This window comes from Phyllobates terribilis, unplaced genomic scaffold, assembly GCF_046119375.1.
Source record: "Phyllobates terribilis strain yellow unplaced genomic scaffold, ASM4611937v1 Scaffold_9__5_contigs__length_417890890, whole genome shotgun sequence".
In the NCBI taxonomy this organism is placed as follows: Eukaryota; Metazoa; Chordata; class Amphibia; order Anura; family Dendrobatidae; genus Phyllobates; species Phyllobates terribilis.
The window spans coordinates 227,163,069-227,184,132 of NW_027362769.1; the positions used below are offsets into that span (position 1 = coordinate 227,163,069).

Consider the following 21,064-nt stretch of genomic DNA (forward strand, 5'->3'; position numbering starts at 1 on the left):
TTTGTTATTTTTTTTAAATTGGACTCACAATGTAGGTAAGTAATTTATTCATGATCTCAACTAGTTTAAAAAAGTGATTTACTTAAATTTTTTTTTCATTTAGGAGAAAAATAAGAGGCTGCCTAATAGACTTCTTTACATGGTATGGTAGACCTGGGGTATATTGTGCTTTTTTATTCTTTTCTTATGCATTATTAAAGGGGTTGTCCAGGTTTGCCATGCAAGTCTGCTGTGCTGTTTGTGACTGCAGACTTGTGAATCCTCACATTTTGCACAGCGTGCGCTGTCAGGATTCTACGGTATTGACGCTGGGAGCAGGCGGTCGTGTAACCGCAAGATATGCATACTCCTGGCCACATTCCGACTAGCGGCCTCGCTTAATTTTAGCTGCAAGTATGTATATCGCATACTTGCAGTCACCTGACTAGTGGGTCTTGCTGCCGGCACCGGCGTATCCTGACAGCGCACACTGTGCACAATAGAGTCCCATAGAGTGACTGCAGATTTTTGTGCCAAATCTGGACAACCCCTATTGTGCCTGCAGTGTGGGCACTGATAGGGTGACAGAGGTTGTCCTCTACTTCTGTTTAACCACATAAATGCTGACCGTGGCATCTCAATGGTTGAACACCTGAGCGATCCGAGGACCCACAATTGATGGAGTGGGCTCAGCTCCAGTGGCTTCGCCATTACAGTTCAGTAATAACACATCAGCTTGTTAGTTTATGCGACATACTTTTATAGCACAAGTCTTTCACACTGTCGATCATCTGTTATCGCAAATGGAAGTCATGTCTGGCTATAATTCTATAAGGCTGGAATTACAAATTGAGTTTTTGACACATTTTTTTATAGATTCGAATATAATAGAAAATGTAAAAAAAAAATATAGAGTTTTCCTTTCAGCTCGGTCAGCTTCTGGCTTTGACTCAAAAACTATTAAAAAACTTTGCATTTTAAAAACTTAGGATTTCAAACAACTAAAGAGTCTTCCATGTAAAGTATGGACATGCTGGATCTACCAGAGAAGAAATTCAGAGCCAGGGACCCCCATGGAGCCCACCTCCTCCCCTCTATACCATCCCTATGCTACAAGGCAGAATGAGAGTGCTTGTTAATGAGAGACAAATCCTATAACTTCTTGACCCCATGAATTATCATTTTTCCTAATAAATGTTGCCATTGTTTGCAATGGTTTTACATGTATAAAAAAACGTGTGAAAAAAGAAACATTCTTGACTGAAAGAACCAAAGCAAATGAATCTCTATACGACTAGTTTTCCCTGCCATTAAAGGGAATCTGTCAGTCGAATCCATCCTCCTCTATGGGCATGAGGGTCATAGAAAGTTGAATAAAATGATGCCTTGATATCTGCGATCCGATGTCTTATTCTGGAGAAATCCATATTTTTCTTAATATGTAAATGAGCTCTTAAGATCTATTGGCTGGACATAGATCTCCCTGAGAATCTGCATCCAGAGATTATTTTAAATGAGAGGGGATGTTACCAGTGTGAGGGATGTAGATCAGAAGAGCAGACTGTCAATCATTGTGGTAATGCCCCCTTTCATTTAAAATAAGCTCTGGAGACAGATTCTCGGGGAGATCTATGTCCGGCCCATAGATCCTAACAGCTCATTTACATGTTAAGAAAAATGTGAATTTCTCAGGAATAAGACATCTGATCACAGACATCAAGGTATCATTTTATTCAGCTTCCTATGACCTACATGCTCATATAGACGGCTAAGGAGGGTTCATCCTACTGATAGATTCCCTTTAAAGACAATTTTGCATATAATGATACAGTTGTATGGCAAATACTTTCAACTACAAAAAATGAATGTAAATTATTTGTGCACAAAGCATTGGCAAAAGGATATGTGACGCTTACTTGCACAGATGTAACTAAGAAAAATCTGCACTAGGGCCCCCAACTATCAGGCATCATTTATGGTAATGATCTCATGCATTCCTGGAAGGAACTAGATGACAGATTATCAAACTATGGTATGTGTAGTCCTGGACTATGTGCTATTTCCCCAGGGGGTACTTTCAAGTCCTCTTGTTACTCTTTTAATCAGCAACACAATTTCAGATCATACTTTTGGAGAAGCTTTGATATCATTTGTTTGCTTAGGAGGTGGAATATAGACAAATAGTAATGTAGACACTGTCGGACACTGAGAGAAAAGGGCCCCTGTGCAAGAACAATATATGGGCCCTTTGCAGACCAATAGCTCCTAAAAATGGAAAGATTGCATTTGCTTTGGAGGTATAAATGGACCCCCTTCCCTCTAGGGTCCCTGTGCGGCCGCACAGTTTGCACCAATGATATGTCCGCCCCTGGTTATACCCCCGCTTACCAAGTCAAAGTGTAAAATAAAATGGCCATTTCTACTAAACTTATCATTATGAAATCCCAATGGTCTAATGATTTGACAATTTCATCTATATTTTTTAAAGCGTTCATCTATTTTGTTATAGTCGCTGTGCTGCCATCTTTCACAGAATTTTCTTATGATGTAGCCTTTGCAGTCGCTGCCAGTAGAAGCTTTTTGCTAATGACTAAATCTCTTCAAATAAAGCAATGGAAATACTGACACCTCCAGGATATAAAAATAAATTTATACCATGCCCAATTAGGAATGATGGATCCCCTGGTGAGTGCAGTAGTGTTTTATACCGAGAGTAGCCATAATATTCGGGTATGGGTTTAGAAATCTGTGACTGCTCGCCTATACAAGGTTTCTACACGAGTTATTTTGCCAATCGTTTCTTTCACTTTAAATAATATTGTCTAGTATTCTAAGCATTAATACGGCCTATTGTAATACACAGAATAATAGATAAAATGGGAGCGGGATCGTCTGCATGCCTACCTTATGTATTATTAAATTGTAATATTGCATGATCTTCCAAAGTAATGAGTCGGTAATTATTATTTATACATTAATCGGGTTGTCCGGGGTTAGAAATAAAGGTCTGCTCTTTTTCCTAGAATTGGTAGCTCTCTTGCCTATCAGGAGTGTCTAGTATTGCAGCCCAGTTCACTTGATTGAGGATGAGTCGTAATACGAGACCCTGCCTACAGCCAGGAGAGCGATGACTGATGGAGCCGAGACTGGATATTTATTTTAAGTAAAATAGAGTGCATATTAAAGGGAACCTGTCATCTGATTCATGCTGCCCAAACAACGGGCAGAATGAATTAGAGCTTGTTTGCAAGATTGCAGCCAGGTATACTATTCTCCGAAAAGCTCCAGGAGGTCCCTGGCCGGCTCGTTCCAGCGCTGCTGCAGGTGACTGACAGGTTTCTCCCTAAGTACACACAAGGAAAAGACCTGTCAATCAAATCTCGCAGCACTGGGAAGAGCCGGCCAGGGACTTGTCTCCAGCATTGGTCCCTGGATGGATAGTCTAACTATACTTTCCCTGAAACACCTGAGCGATTCAGAGAATAATATTCCTACATGCAAGTATGCAGCCAAGCAGTAATTCATGCTGTCCACGATTTGGGCAGCATAGGTTAGACGGTAGATTTCCTTAAAATATGGTATTGTAACAAGTAAAGTTTAGAACAGAAATTGGAAGAGGCATATATTACGGTGCTTTCACATTGTGCTTTTCTGCACGATTGTGGGAACCGTCGGGGCTTGCGTCCAAATCCCCCACGCAAGACGGGCTTCAGACGTATACACTAATAGGGCCATAGCCTATAATGGCGAGCGGGTGTATACGCCTACTGGAGGCAGACTCTCAGACATAGTCTACTATGTCTGAGTGTCCGAAAATGATGCATGTCTGAGCGCATGTTCGCTCTGCCAGCACTATTTTAGTCTATGGCACCATCAGCGCATACGTCCGAACCCTGTTTTGCGGGGTGAATCAGACACAAACCCCAACGGGACCTACAAACGTGCAGAAAAGTGCAATGGGGAAGCATCCTTAGAAATAAGCAACAAATTATTTGGAAAGTTAAGAAAATGTCCACACATGAGTCTACACTTGTGAAAAATAGTGGACCTGGAAGCAGACCTGCTAGTTCTTCTGAAGGGGTTGTCCCACAATCACTTCTTATCGCCTATCCACTTGGTAGGTGATAAGAGTCTCTCTACTGGGTGTCCCACCGCTGGCTTACTTGCTAGGGATCACATGATTGCCACAACATCTATCTCTGTCGGACCCAGCTGGCTGACACCTATTACCTATTCTGGGACAACACCCTAACATGTCTGTTTTAGTAATTTCTTGCAATTCTTATTAAAGGGAGCCTGTTACCAGGTTTTCCCCATATAAAGTATGGCCAGCACCTTTAAGGTATTTTTTACAGCATTCTGTAAAAAAGTCCCCAATACCCTTCAGCAGACCCCAAAAAAGAACTTTTATTATACTCCTAGATGGCGCGGTCCGGTCCAATGGGCATCTCTTGTCTTGATCTGGTGCCTATTCTCTTTCCACAATGGCCATCTTCTTTCCCTGCTTCATGTCGGTGATGCGTTCTACGTCACCTACACGGTGTCTCCCAATTGCTCTCCTGCACAGACACACTTCTCTCTGGCCTGCTGAGGGCAGAACAAAGTACTGTAGTGCCAAAAAGAAGATGACCTAATTAATAACTGGCTCTCCTCAATATGATATTTAACCTATACAAAAATTGGAGTATCACCACAAAATAAAATATAAATACTTTATTAAATCCAAAATTGATAAAAAATTCAAATTACAAATAAAAACAATTAAAAATGGAGACGGTCAAACAGAGGTAGGACCCACACAGAATATAAATAAATAACAATCATTACTGCATTTCTTGCTCTTATTGTATACAAAATATATATATAAATAACTGTCTTGGTTTGGTACTAAAGATTCAATGAGTCCAGATCAGTGCATTCATTGATGAATAGCAGAAGGTGCAAATATATAAAGTACCAAGAAATACCTTAGTTTGATAACAAGCTTCTAAATACTTTCTGTGTGAATTATGTAGTCGGTGTGCACAGATGCATGCACTCGGAATAAAGTGAAACAAATCCTACAGGGTCAAATAATCCAAATTGAATTACAGAGTGCATGCATATGTGTGCAGCCACATTCAAGTATATCAGGATATCATCACAGCATAACATGCCAAGTGGACATTCAGACCAGACATGACAGTTTTTTAGAATAATTTTCACAAATGCAAAAACATATGAAATAAATATACAACCTATGTGGATGTAAAGAACACCCCTGACGCGCGTTTAACGTATGGCTACTTTTTGGTCCGAATTATGCTTGCAGTCCGGATCATCGGTGCTCTTTGGCCTTTTCTGGCACATGCACATTACACTACTGTGCTGTGACCTTGGCAGGACAGCGAGAAGTGCGCTTGCACAGAAACGTAATGGGGACACTTTATGGATAATGCGTCCTACATCATTTACACAAAGGAAGACAGAGATAGAAGGAAGAGAGGAGGCGCCTGATCAAGACCAGAAGCGCCTATCGGACTAGACCGCACCATCTATGAGTATAATAAGATCTCTTTTCGGGATCTGCTGAGAGGATTGGGGACTTTTTTACAGAATTCTAGTATGGTGTAAAAGATGCCTTAATGGTGGTGGCCGTACTTTATATGAGGAAAACTTGGTAATGGGTTCACTTTAAATTCTGAAGCATCTTTTCTTAGAGCTATGCATTGCATTATCCTCCTGGAAATATATGAATACGTTGAAAGCTGGGTGTTACCATTCCCCTTGTCAATGAGGCATGTCCCTGCACACACACCAATTGTATGATAAGTATTGTGTAGAGACCCTATAGATAAATGTAAGGCTAACACCTATTTGTCAAATATTCAAACATTTTCAAGAGGAGTAACAGAGGAAGACCATAATGCCGTGTTCTAAGGTGATCCAGTACTGCTATTACATGGGGAATATAAATATTTGCCAAAACAGTGTGGAGAGCTGACAGGTGATTGTTAAATGTTGATGTAGCAGAAGAACAGTCTTACTCTTCTGTTCTCATGGATTAGCTATTGTGACATACAGTACATGTAAGCATTTTCGTTCTGGGCCCATTCCAATGTATTTTAGGGTTAAGTATCATTACTTTGGGAGATGAAAAATGAACGTCTGCTATGTATCTCCGCACCCAAACATGCACTTTTAAAAGAAAAAAAAAAGATCAAAAGAAGAATTAAAATATTTGAAATACTTTATTTGCAGAAACATATCCAATTACTTCTATTGAATAAATTACTGCCATAATTCAGTCTGCAGATAGCTGCAGCTTCCCACATATGAGCAGTCACATACATTATTGCCTAATCTTTGTTTAATATTTAACTGTGATATCCTTGCTGTTAGGAAGAGACAAATGCTGGAGAATATATACTGTACTTCAACTAAAAATTCCATTTTAAGCAGTAATGTTATTTGGATTGTGAAAAGAATTTAAAATTCATTACTAATTTTAGACAAATTCTTAACATTCTGCTTGATGAAAAGAAAACCACATAGTTTAGTGCTTAAGATAGTTGAACTGGAGGGACGTCGCTTTGTATTAGTGTAATGGTTTAGAATAGTATATTGGAGGGCTAGAGATAGTTTGATTAGTTAAAGAGGTTGTCCACTACTTTTTCATTGATGACCTATCCACAGCTGATCAGCTGTTATCGGTGGCGGCAGCCGTTGGCCGGAAGTGCTCACTTGCGGAGCTGGCCGGTTCTGATAATGGCCTCCTGCAGGGTACTACACATCTGGCTCCTATTGATTTGAATCAATCCGCTGACACCGATAACAGCTGTTCGGCGGGGGTGCCGGGTGTCGGACCCCAGCCAATCAGACATTGATAACCTATCCTAAAGATAGGTCGTTAATGAAAAAGTAGTGGACAACCTCTTTAAGCTGTTGAATGCTCTAAATCCAGAGATAGTGTAGGCAGATACAGTGACATTTGCCAGATGTTCATCTAATGATCAGTGGATGCCATGTAGAGCCAAGAAGGATATTTTTTCCTCAGATAAGTCTGGTTTGCAGAAGTCAATTTTATTTCCTATGTGAAAATTAGTACTTGTTTTTTTCATTATGTTGGACCCATTTTTGGTTGGATGATATCCGTGTGCTATCTGTTTTAATTTTTTTTTCATGGATCCATTGACTTTCATTCACGAGTTTGAGCTACAACACGGATCAAAGTAGGACATGTCTCTATTTTTTTTAGTACAAATGGGCTACAATTGGGACAAATGAAAAGGCACATCCACTATAATGGGTCTGGGGTATATCTATAAAATTAACAGATAGCATACTTACAAAAAAAAAATAATGTTTAAAAAAGCCTTAAGGAGCTTGTCCAATAAACTAACTCAGGAGGATAATTACCCTAAAGATCGCCATATATCTTTTCTGTTTGTTATCTAGATGTATAATCAAAGTTTCTCAGCAGGTGCATATTAACTAATGATTAGAGCTCCATGGCTAGCACCTAATGACATTTACTGTAGGCAAATCGCTAATCATAAATATACAGCGAAGGGAAAGATGCGATCAAAGCTACACAGCAGGTAATTATCATAAAATATAGCTTTTATTAAATATATAATTAAGAGAGAATACACCACATAATATAGCAGAAACAGTGCACAACATACATATCAAAAATATCTTAAAATACCATCATGCTCAATGGACACAGAGGTCCACATATAGGGCACCCACCAGGACTATAATATAGACTCTAATGCACCTGATTAACAGATCTCTAATATATGTGTCCAAATAGTGTATCATTAGTGGTCAGCTAATATTGCCTAACTGTATATTGACATAACCATGTAAATGACCATATAGTATGGTAATAGAATCTACCTGGACAGAGGGCTATCAGCGGGGGTGCTCCAATGTGGACCACGCGTCCACCCCGACTCGCGTTTCGGCGTTACCTTCTTCAGGGGGCGTGGTTGCAAACCGGGGGTGTGTCCTTATAAACCTATCGCTAGCCAATAGAAAGGTGTGGGCGGACATCTAATGACGCGCCCAGCGTCTCTGCTGCCTCGGCAACCCGCGATGCCGGCGTCATGCGAAGGACCTCCCAACAGTCACGTGGGCCCACGTGACCCGCAGGTCCTAGCATGAAGACGCCGGGTAACGCGAGCCGACCTCAGCAACAGAGAACGCCTGCACGTACCTGTCCAAGAACCGCACCTATATAATTAGGATTAAGTAAGGTATTCTTTGACCCAGCTAGAGGTCCTTCTTAAGATTGCCCTCAACTACCTCAGGGACTGCAAATAAGGGTGCATGTAGTGAAATGTCCAATTATAAATCTACAACTACTCACATCAATCCAGTGGTAGGGCATAATACAAAAATCTCCCATAAAGAAAGAATGCAAATATGCATAGCGACATATATCAATATATGGACAATTTCACACATACCACGAACCTCACCATATGCGTCAAGTTACACCTGACACTACTAAATCATCACTGCACAAAGTACCTATCAAACATACATGATCATAATAGTCATAATAGCATTAAATGATACAAGACATATGATCACAGTAATGTTGTGCAAGTAAATTACAATAACACTGTTTGTCCAATAGGCAGGACCAATAACCACACATATGGAAGGCCCAACCACATATATCACAATATACAATCTCCTAAGAGATGAAAGCAATACAAAATACAATACTTATTTAGACAAAGTTCACAATGTGAGCAAGGAGGTTTATAGACTTTGGCGATTGCTGTGCAACGATATCACGAATCCTTCATCTCCTCCACAAACACTCATCCATAATGGAACGGATATAATACGGACACAACCCTCCAAAAAGAAAGTTCGCAGACCATTTTACGATGGAAGAAACTGTGAATAATAAAATAAAATTAATAAAAACTTAAAAACACAGATGACATGTACTAGGTAGAGCGGATATCAAAGAAACGGAGCAAAACTGAGACTCTCATTCAGTCCATGCGGGTGTACAGTGCCCAATTTCCAGATCCATCTGGATTCTAGTTGAGCTAGACGTTGACTAAATTTGCCTCCACGAATACCAACCTTCAAAGCATCAATCCCCCTCACCCTCAGTAGTGAGCTGTCACAATTATGGCAGAGTTTAAAATGTCGTGGTATCGTCCTGAGTGTGGAGGGATCCATACAGTCGGCTGCCGCCAAAATACCCAACACATGCTCCCTAACTCGCACTTTGAGTTGCCGTGTGGTAAGACCAACATAGATTAATCCACATGGACATGTGGCATAGTAGATAATAAACCGTGAGGTACATGTAATCCGACTTTTGATGACATAAGTCGCTGTACCCGCAGCATTAGAAAAAGTATCAGTACACTCTATATTCGGACAGGCGACACAACGGCCGCATGGAAAACTTCCACACTCAGGACTAGAAGCGCCAAAAATTGTAGAAGTCCCAGATTGAAATTGATAATGGCTATGTACCAGACAGTCCCGAAGATTTTTTGAGCGGCGCACAGCAATAGATGGGCGATCTGGAAGGATTTTAGACAAAACAGGGTCGACAAGGAGAATTGGCCAAGCTTTAGCCAAACATTCCCTCATCCGGCCAAATTGACCATGATAGTCAGTTATAAATCTTGGTTTATCTTCTGATTTTGGAATCTTTTTCTTATAAAGCAAATCATGTCTATTGGAATATTTGGCACGATGGTATGCCCTTTTTACCATGCGTTTGCTGTAGCCCCTCTCATAGAATCTCTTTTTCAAATCTTCGGACTGTCTTATTTTATGATAATTACCTGCTGTGTAGCTTTGATCGCATCTTTCCCTTCGCTGTATATTGTTATCTAGATGGTAGATAACTTTTTTTACAACTACAATACCAATTAGAACTATACTAGCTCTTCAAGAGCAGTTTATCCAAGTCGCCCGGTCTCCCGATGATAAAATATAATAATAATTGGTAGTGAGATACAGTGATGACTATCAAAATTTACTGTTCCAAATCCTTCCATTTTTAATTAAAGTTCTTCTCTCAAAGTACCTTGCACATGGATTACTGTTGCTAGTACTTCCTGCACTCTAGCTTTGTACTAGAGGCTACATTTTTGCTAGAAAAAGCTGAAATGATGTACATTTTGATGGGATTTGGTTTTATCCGGGTCTAGTAGTTACTGTTTTTCTTTGTGGAGACAAGATCACCAAGCTAGCATAGAGACTCCTTTGGGTTCGGCAATACTCCCTGGTCATGCTGAGTAGGATCCTGTTGGGTGGGTGAGAAATAGAGTTGAACAAAAAGATTAGTAGAATCTTTGTACAATGGACATGTTGGTAGTCTGACAACAGCCCTGCGAATCTCTCTCTTCTTTCCAGTGACCTGACCCGTCTTCTAACTAGTAGACTCTACATGATGTCATTACGTTGGAGGACAGCAAACGTATGAAGTTGTGCTGGGCCTAGTAATCAGAAGAGCTGCTGGGGATGTTAGAAGTTAGTAGGAAGTTTGCAGGGCACTGGTCTGGTGACTGTAGACTATCAAGGTTGTCAGGGTCCTGCAAACCTTTTTGATCAACTCTAGTGAGAGGCTTTTGACGGATGTATAGGGAGTACTGAAGTAATGAGAGGAAAAACCTACAAAGGCTGTCTGTTCTTTTGGAGAACACTGGTTTGACTAAATATCTTACATCATGTGACAAGTTGACTTATAGGATGGCTACCTCTAATAGGTGGCACTAAAGAACCTCCTTTGTTTTCTTTGGTGGAGATCTAATTTGCATACCTTTTTCACAAAGAACATTGCCTCGTCTATAAGTCTCTCTATATCCGCTTTCCATTCTTGAGAAGAGAACTGATACCCTTTGACCTCTCACCCAGCCAACCCGTATCATAGAGTATGAAATGGGTTGGCTGGGTGAGAGGTCAAAGGGTACTGGTTCTCTTTTTTTTTTTTTTTTTTTTTTTTTTTTTTAGGGGGCAAAATCCTAAAACCATAAAAAGAACAAAATGGAAAATAGCAGGGTCGCAAAGGGATTAAACTTGTGGTTTCTTAAAAAGTTGATGTATCAGGACATTGTATACCAAGACAGTTACTATGAATATTTTTTAGCACATAAAGAAATAAAGTTTCTATAACCTTTGGCCATATTTTACTTTTATAGGAACAGGATTCTACTCAGGATTCTAACTTAAACATGTACTATTAAGAACAACAGCAAACATAAAGCTCCGTCAGTGTAATGTTCAGATAAACCTACTATTTAACTAAAGCAGAAACCATTTCAGGGATCACAGCCGAGTTATGAAACAGTTCTTGGAATATTCTGAGTACTGGCCATTAACAAGTTCTTAACATGTATTATTTAGCAGAAATACTTCTCATCAATATAAAACCTCAGGAGACACCGGCATGTGAGATGTGATTTACTGATACAGTCATGGATTTTATTTTCAACTGCTGTCATTGAAACATTTATTTATTCCTGTCACATGCTTGACATGTTTTACTTAGAAAACCTACTGTGATTCTTTGGAAGAAATATTGACGTAAAAGCATTTTTTTTTTGTTTTAGACTATTGAAACACTTTAACTCCCTGTGTACCTGGCAGCAGAATAATGTGATCATTACTGGTGGAGATAATTTATAAACAGTTTTACTTTCTGGACTTTCAAATTATGTCTTAAAGGGACTCTATCAGTAGGATCAATCCTCCTAAGCCATCTATATGGGCATGTAGGTCATAGGAAGCGGAATAAAATGATACCTTGATATCTGCGATCCGATGTCTTATTCCAGAGAAATCCACATTTTTCTTATATGCAAATGAACTGTTAAGATCTATGGGCCGGACATAGATCTCCCTGAGAATCTGCATCTGCATAGGAATCTGCATCCATAGCTTATTATAAATAAAAGGAGGCATTACCATCCATTGGAAGTAGTAATCCTAAAAGTCAATATCTACCCTTTTATGAGCCTTGCCACACATGTTTCTCCTTACGGAGAGTGCCATACCAGGATAAGGAAGCTTTAAAACCATGCAATGCTCCTCTGGGAAATTAAATATACAATATTTAAGGTTGCTGCTTTCAATTATTGGCACTAGAATATAAATCCTCTTCCTCTCCGGAGACAATTTGCATATTTAATTTCCCAGAGGAGCTTTGCACAGCCTATGAGCCTCCTTACCATGGCACATCAGGCATGTCACGTTCCATAAGGAGAAACATTGCCCCTTAGACCCCAGTCAGAGGCCTCTCTTACACCCAAATCAGATCTCGTACTTGGCAGTGATGAGGGGCAACACCCCGAAACGTGTCTTCAAATTGAGATTCTGGATTGGGTTTTATCCTAAGTCATGTGGCAAGGATTGTTAAAAGGTCAATATTGACTTGTAAGATTCCTACTTGCAATAGGTGGCACTAGAGTTTAAGTCGTCTTTCTCTCTGAAGGGACAATTTGCATATTTCATTTCTCAGAGGAGCATTGCATGGCCTATAAGCCTCCTTACCCTAGTATGTCAGACATGTCCCTGTCCAAAAAGAGAAACGTTACCCCTTAGACCCTAGTGTGAGACATGTAATGGTTACCAGTGTGATGTGTAATGGCCGCTCTCCTGATCTCACTGCAGAGCTGTGTGTGATTATACCTGACACATCTACAGGTTCCTCTCTTCTTCTGCTTCCATCTCACAGGCAGACAGGGTTGCAGCATTGTTACAATACAACAGAGCTGAGAGAGCTGCAAAAATGTGCTTGTAATGAGATAAAGTTCAGTTCTACTGTTCTGTGTTAGTTACATGTCTCACACTGGTAACTCCCCCTTTTATTAAAAATAAGCTCTGGAGGCAGAATCTCATGCAGATCAGTGTCCGGCCCATAGTCCTGAACGGCCCATTTACATATAAGAAAAGCATGGTTTTCTCTGTAATAACACATCAGATTGCAAATATCAAGGTATCACTTTATTCAGCTTCCTATGACCTACACGCCCATATAGATGGCTTAGGAGGATTGATCCTACTGACTGGTTCCCTTTAAAGAAATGGTAGCCCGGAGCAAGATAAAAGAGAATTTCTTGATAAAGTAAGTAAAACAATTACAGTACACGTTATCTTGTGCGTCGATGTTCCAACTGTAAAAGACAAGTGTTAAAATTCTGCTTATATTTATAGGACTAAAATGAATATTTCAGACAAATAGAAAATGATTTCACATTTTTTTCTTATCTGGTAATGATTAATTGTTAACATTTAAGATAATGTAACAAAATACATGTGCAGTAATGCACCAAAAATTTGCAATGAATAGGACCATCTTCCATGTTTTACGAGAGACCACTGTAGACAATATGCAACATTTCCTGATAGTTATGCATTTGAAAGGCTATACTGTACATGTAAGGTGCTCTTACAACTTATTTTTTTGCTGTGGTGACATGGGGGTCTCATGAGAGGGAGGGTGTCATGAGCGGGAGACCGACTCATTAATGTATATATGCTTCAGTAGGGAAATAGAGAGAGGTCTTCAGCATTGGACTACTCTTTTGATTCTTAATAGCCCAAAGTACAGTTGAATTGATATATTAAAAAAGTTGACAAAGGCTCTGTATCCTCTGAATTGTAAAGTGTTGTGGAACATCTTGGCACTATAGAAATTAAAAATTATTATTATTATTATCTTTATGGCACATGCTTATCAATTTCATCTACTCATAAATCACAACTTTATGGTCCTGAGGAATGATACTGTAGATACTCTTCTTGTTTGTGGCAATAATATCAAGGATACAATAAAGGGGATAATTTATCATATGTAAAATGTACCGTATTTATTTATTTGACACCAGAAAACTGATGCCCAATTTTGAACCTCAAAAATCTTTACCAAAATCCAGGATTGATTCAAAGATAAAAGAAGATATAAAGGAATGACTTCTACATCTCCTTTCTACACATATGAGCCCTTGTGCTGGCGATACAATATAATTTTTGATTTGTACTTTCTATAGGAATGGAATCCAATTTCGCCTAAAATTTCTTTCAAATCCGAGGATCATCCACATCCCGTAAATGTTTTTTTTTTTTTTTTGCAACCTTATTCACATACGGTTGGCACAAAAAAATTAGCCGTAAAATAATAAACATGGTAAATGCCACATATTAGGAAAATTTGGGGATTAGCCCCATTGAATGGCAATGCTCATGCTTGTGTTGATCTGCTGCACATCCAACAACAAATCTGCCCCTGAAATTTGAGTGTCAATTTCTGAATTTTGTGGCTGAAATCCATGTCAGCTTTTGTGCTGACATATGAATATATATTTTATAGGCAGCACAATGACTCAGTAATTAGCACTGCAGCCTTTCAGCGTTGGGGTCCTGGGTTTGGATCCCACCAAGGACAACATCTGCAAGGAGTTTGTATGTTCTCCCCGTGTTTTCGTGGGTTTCCTCCAGGTTCTCTGGTTTCCTCCCACACTCCAAAGACATACTGATAGAGAATGTAGATTGTGAGCCCCAATGGGGACAGTGATGCCGAAGGCTGTTAAATTAATGGCGCTATATAAATGAGTAAAATACATAATAAATAAATACATTACAACCCCTTACCAACATATGAAGTACTGGTATGTCATATGCCGGCTCCTTGACTGGCAGTTCACAAGCCCGCATCTCTCCTGATATATGATGGCTTATTTAATCAGCCATTATGTGCCTTTAACATCTGCTGGTGGAGAGGATCTCCACTTGTGGCTGTTAAACTGTTAAATTCGAAAGAGGGGGAGACTCCAAGAGCAATAGCGTTTTATCTGGTGGAGAAATTGTTCTAGGTGAGCGGAATTGCTGACCATTTAGGGTTGTTTAACCCTGAATTGAGGAATCAAGGTGTGACTGCTGCTGCAGTACTATCAGGTCGGGAGATCCCGCCGTGTAGAACAATTTGTAGGAGGATAGGAGTAGTAGTCTGTGCTGGTGTGCTAGATTCAGGAAATCCTGAGGATGTGTTAAAGGATTAGACCATGCGGTTTATTCTCAACGCATTTCTTAGTTGAACTAACTCCTTCATCAGGAGATCCAGAATATTGTGGTTCTCCTGATGAAGCAGTTGTTCAACTGCGAAACGCATTGAGAATAAACCGCATGGTCTAATCCCTCATCACGTTGTCTGGATTTCTCGAATCTAGCACAGCCGCTCAGACTACTACTCCTATCCTTCTACCAATTGTTAAACTGTTAAATTCGGTAAATGACGTAACGAGAAAAAAAAATCCTAACTCCAGAATTAAGTTTTATTGGCTGCTGTAACATTCCAACGAAATACGATAAGAGGTGATCAAAATATTGTATCTTCCCCTAAATGGGGTTAATGGGCTTGATGAAAAACTCTCATGCAATTTTTGTTTAGACGCAGTTAAAAGTATTTCCCTTGGCATTTTTATTATGGTGCTTAACAAAAATTGCAGTATGTGCTGAAGGGAAAAAGGTGACTAAAAGTTAAGGTGAAGAGTTTCTTCTGTGAAGAATTATAGCTGTTGTAAGTTTTTTTCCTAATTTTTCTCCCTTGTTGGACTTGTTGTTTGCACATAGATCTGCATCAGTCAGTGGAAATTAATTACTTTGAATTCTTTGCCAGTGTTTAGTTCTGGTGTATATATTGGCCTCATATGCTAGCATATCCTTACGTCTGAACTTCAGGGATTTTGTCCAGAGCAGTAGGATGTGGTTAACCTGAATTTGGTGCAGTGTGTTCCTTCGTTCTGCATACCTGTGACACTGTATCTTCAGCCAACTGGTTGCCACCGATATGCGGGTACTTTGTCATTGATGTATGTAGACAGCTGGCAGCTGCCCAGGTCCAAATAACTTGTAGGAGAAAACATCTCTGTTGTGCTGAAATCATGTGGTGTTTTATTGCACATTCCTCCGGTCCCAAAGTTGCTTTCAGCATTTTGTTGTGATGGATTTTTTTTTACAATGCATGGTTTATATTCTATGCACACATTTTTTACTGAAAAGGCACATTTTTAGAGAATGCTTCAGCAGCGTGATGTTAAGCATGATTAATCAGTAGCATTTCTTCCTCTAGTAACCCTACATAGCTTAGTACAAAATATTTTAAGTCGATAATAATAAAAAAAATGATTCTTTTTACTCTTTTATATTTAATTACAACATGTTCCCTTAAATAATACTTTCATTCCTATGTAGCGTCTCTATAATTTGGCCATTTAAATTAACAGTAGTTATGTTTATGTGCGAATCGAACAGATCTGTTATCTCAGCTTTTAGGGTAATATTTGATCATTTAAAGGGGTTATCCAGGACTATTTTATTTTTTCTTAAGGACCTAAGAACTTATTGGCTAACTACCTGCCTGTTCTGTCCAGCACTGACCTCTGCTGGCTCAGATCAGTCAGATTCTGCAGCATCTGGTGACGTCACGTACACAGAGCAGCTGCTTCTTTTCCACTTTATTCTGTCGATAGGGCGTAACTACTAATGTCATGCTGATTAATAGCTGGCTTCCTGCTACCTAACTGCGGGGAGCCAGCTGTCAATCAGCATGATGTCTGCAATCACACCCCCTGTACAGAGTATCCATGTTAGATCTGCTCTGTTGACGCAAGGTCAAATGAAACAGCAAATTCACCGGCATGAGCAGTCTGTGACCGCGCTGAACCAGCACTGGGCAGGACACTGCCTGAGCCCACACTCTATGTGCACCCACACTATATGCATGCCCACACTGGCACCTGGCTGGACATGTTCTCTTCCTGACTCCTCCTTACGGCCAACAATCACTACACTTCCCAGTGTATCAGTTTAGCAACTGGCGGCCACAGGGAGGAGAAAACGCCCATACACACTCTGTGCGCACCTGTACTGACACTATGTGGAGCTCGACAGGGGCTCAGGCAGTGTCTGTGCGCACGCGCAGAATCATGGGCTGAGTTCAGGCAGTGCTTGCACTGTGCAAGTCGGCTCTGTCAATCAAAAGCAAGGAAGGTCCCTAACATGCAAATTGAGGGGGCACAGAGCCCTTGGATTTAAATTAAAAGTAATTTTCTCAGGCTCTGTACCACTAATATGCACAGTGCTAGTATGATTTTTACAAGGGCTAAGTCCCCTGTGTCACTATACAGCAATACAACGAGTTTAATATGCATTTTGGGGGTGGCAAACTCTCTTTTAAAGGGGCTGTCCACTACTAGCACAACCCCTTCTCAATCTGAATGTTTGCCTCTGTGAAAATAAAAAACTTATACTCACCTCCCGTGCCGGCACCGTTCCAGCGGTGTCTGCATTCACGTTCCCGGGGCTCATGTGAGGTTGTCATGTCACACAAGCCCTGCGCCCAATGACATTCTCTTGATTTACTTATATGTCTGAAGGCGGGGAGAGTGACGCCAGCGCTGATTGGTTGCCAGGCTCATGTGACCTAACAACCTCAACATGAGCCCAGGGAACGCGAGTGCCGACACCGCTGGATCAGTGCCCGGCATGGGAGGTGAGAGTAGGTGTTTTTATTTTAACCGGATCAAACATGGGGAATTAGAAGGGGTTGTCCTAGTAGAGGACAACCCCTTTAAGAAATATGTTGCAAAATTGTTATTTCATTGGGAATACAATTTGCTAAAATGAACATATCAGTAGAGATGACAGGTCTTCTTTACAGTAAGCAGTGCTCATAACATGGACATTCTTAAGGGGTGGATGTCTAATCTTTGGTTTTATTTATCAAGACCACAATATGTATAATGTAATAGTAGATTGAGTCAGTAATAGTCATCTACATACCAACCTCAAATATTACCAGTTCTCATAATACAGAATATAAAGTTTATTAAATCTCAATACATCCGTAAAATCTAATGAACTAGCAGGAAGCTATGAGGACTTGTGCCGCTGATGGATTTTTAGTCCTGTTCATCGCTTCTATACCCTATGAGGTTGTGCCCACTATTGAACCATTGGTAACTTATGTAATACTGCTTAGATGGATTAAATTAGGAGTACTTTGCCACTTCCTTCGGTATTGATTTTTCATTTTAATTAATTTATTGCTTATGTAGAAGCCAATTAGTAGATCAATGGTAATCATGGATCATCATTCTCCGCATACAAGGTCTCCAAGTGCACCACCTCGGAGAACAAGAAGCACAAAACACATTTAAATGGTTGAAAGTCAGATTTTAATTTTCCATATTCTTACGCCTCATGATGTCTTTTATGTATGAAAAAAAAGTTTGTCTTCATTTTACATTGCAAGTTATTATTTCAGTGTCTTTTATTATGTTGTCTGTTGTGGGAGACGCATTTTTGTTGTATTACTTTACTAACTATACCCCTTTCCTTTTTTAGTTGAACCATGAACTGCCAAGGTCGACCTCGCTCTGCATAGCTGTATACCGCAGGGAAAATAAGGGACTTTTGGGGGCAGATGTGTTTCCATTACACTACCATAATGCCCCTAAAAATCCTTATTGTTCTTGCAGTGTTCTTCTGAGTCTCTGGACCCTCTGTGCAACATCAAGACATACCCGGGATATTATTTTTCGGAAAGCCTATTTAAACTACCACAGTTACTTCCTTGCTTTATTTCTGGCAAGCCTAAAATATAGAAAAGGAGATGTGCCAACATAGACAGTCTTTTTGCCAAAAAGGTTGAAGGAGAGATGAGCGTGGGATGTTTTAACCCTTTGATCTCCACATGGGCACACTCTGCTTGCTTCTGTTTTTCTTTTTTTTTTGCTGAATGTTTGGCTAGAATTGGTTCTACTGTTTAAAATGACATTATATGTGTGAACTCAGAACAAATTTAGTTTAATTGCTCAAAGGACAGAAATATGGAAAAACACTTTTTTTAAGGTAAAATGTAATAAAACAAAGTAACAAGACATGTTAAAGGGTTATGTTCATTTTTATAGATGGATGTTGTTAGTTCTTGTAAAGACAAGCACTTTTGCAATATACTGCTTATTAAAATTTTCAGCCGTTCTTGAGATATTAACTTTTTATTTATTTTTTTGTTGCCTTGGAGACAGACCACTGCTACTGTCTTGCTTGTAAGCAGCAATGTAATATGGTCCATGATTAGGAGGTAACGGCACACTCCAGTGATCATGAAAAGAGTCAAAACAGTGCTTACAAACTCACCAGAAAAGAGCTTGTCAACTCGACGCCTGTTCTGCTGTCTAGCAGCAGTGGTCAGTCTCCAAGGTAGCGAGTGGTAAAGAAAAGGGTTGATGTCTCGAGACCGGCTGAAAATTTTCACAAGCAGTAAATTGCAAACTTTCTTGTATTTACGAGCACTATCTGCCAATACCTATCTTATGAAGTTGGGAATAACTCTTTAAGGAGTCTGTTAAGCTATATAGCTGGGGACATAGAAGCTACTGCCATGTCTCCCCTCCAGACACTTCCCAAGGTGACTGTCAGTATAACAAAGCAAGTCACATCTTATAAAGGAATTCATGTTTTATGTTTCCTATGGTCTTTCAATGCCTCAAATATCGAAATATGGTTCCAATTCTCTTTCCTTCAAGCCGTTTGCGTTGCTCCACACTTGCTTCTTACCTTTAGACCTTATACACATGGATGGCAATCTGTAAGTCTTTGTGTCTCTGATTGGTACCTCCGTGCATTTCCTTGTGCCTTTCTATTCTCACTATGCACAATAATTCTTCCCGAGGAAGATACTTCCATAATACAGAATTTTTTTTTAATTCATTAAAAACAAACCTTTTACAGTATGTGCCTCCATGTTAAAATTAGAAACACATAGGAGTTTAAAAGGGGTCCATAGAATTGTTTGGGCAGTGCATATTTAGGATCCATACAATGCAGATCCATAGTATACAGAAATAGTCTCTCACTAAGAGAACAAAGTAAGCACCATTTCAGAATTTTAAATAAAGTGGTGCAAATGTCATAAACAGCAAATGTTAGAAGGGTTATCCAGCAGATTACAATTGTAAAAGGGCTCAGACTGGTGTAAAAATGAAAAGAAGTAATGGTCAATCTAAGAGTAGCATAGTATAAGACAGGAGACACTGATTCTAGGGATGTGTCACGTATTAGGCTGTGTGTTGTAGTTTCAATGCAATAAGCATTTTATCAGCAGGAGATTAAGACTATCTGACTACAGCTCATGTGCAGCCCAGTCAGGCTAATCTGTGTAACTCCGCCCACCACCACTGATTGGCAGCTTGCTTACCTTTCATAGTGTACAGAGTATGCTGCCAATCAGTGGTGTGGGGGTGGCTTATATACAGTTTAACTCTTAGCCGTGCTACATCTCCATCACCAAGCAGCCCAGTAAGTGACACATCCCTGGAATCAGGATCTCCTGCCCTACATTATACTGCTCTCAGATTATGTAATAAAACCATGCTCACACAGGAAAGGCTGTCAATCACTCCACCCACTGGACTCCTATAGGTATAAGAATAACTGTAAAGTAATCAGTTAATGCCCTCTGTCTACAAAGTTCTCTGTTAACGTAAGGTATTATATAAGCCATTGCCATATACAATAATTTGTTATCCACTAATTACATTTTTTTTGTACATTTGTTTTTATTTAATAATACTGTTAAGCATAATAAACTTTAAGCCAGTTTGAGAAGAGACATTTTCTTGCCAACCGTTAATAAAAAATTTCAATTGTTCAAGGTTTTTGTATAATTGCTTTTGTCTTTACATCTATTTTTCTGTTTTGGGCTTGATTGACCTTTCAGAAACTGTTTATTTCAGTCTATCATATTTGGATTGGTGGCAATGGATGACATTTCTATCGGCACGTTGCTAATGTTCGATCATTTGTTTTATGCTTTTTACCTTGTAATTATTTAACAGCAGCTATGGATGTTTTAAAGTGGTTTTCTCATCAGAGACAACTCTTTTCTAAATGTGGCTTAATTAATGTGTGATCAATTAATCATCTGGGGTGATTCTATTAATGCATATCTGCCCGGAGCAGGAAAACTTGTACAGATTGGTTCTTATTTGCTTATAGAGGAGAGTTCTAAGATGAGGTGTCGCTCATACAAGTGCTCTTTGCAGCCCCTTCC

At 39.6% G+C, this 21,064-nt stretch overlaps 1 long non-coding RNA gene across 1 annotated transcript in view; it reads left to right on the forward strand.

The window, feature by feature from the left end:
• The window catches only part of LOC141160937 (uncharacterized), a 107,439-nt gene extending 86,774 nt beyond the window's left edge, over positions 1–20,665 (forward strand). Inside the window, exon 2 of the long non-coding RNA XR_012250583.1 lies at positions 18,355–20,665. This is a non-coding gene — a long non-coding RNA (uncharacterized lncRNA). The remainder of the gene's footprint in view (positions 1–18,354) is intronic.
• The last annotated feature ends 399 nt before the right edge of the window (positions 20,666–21,064 follow it).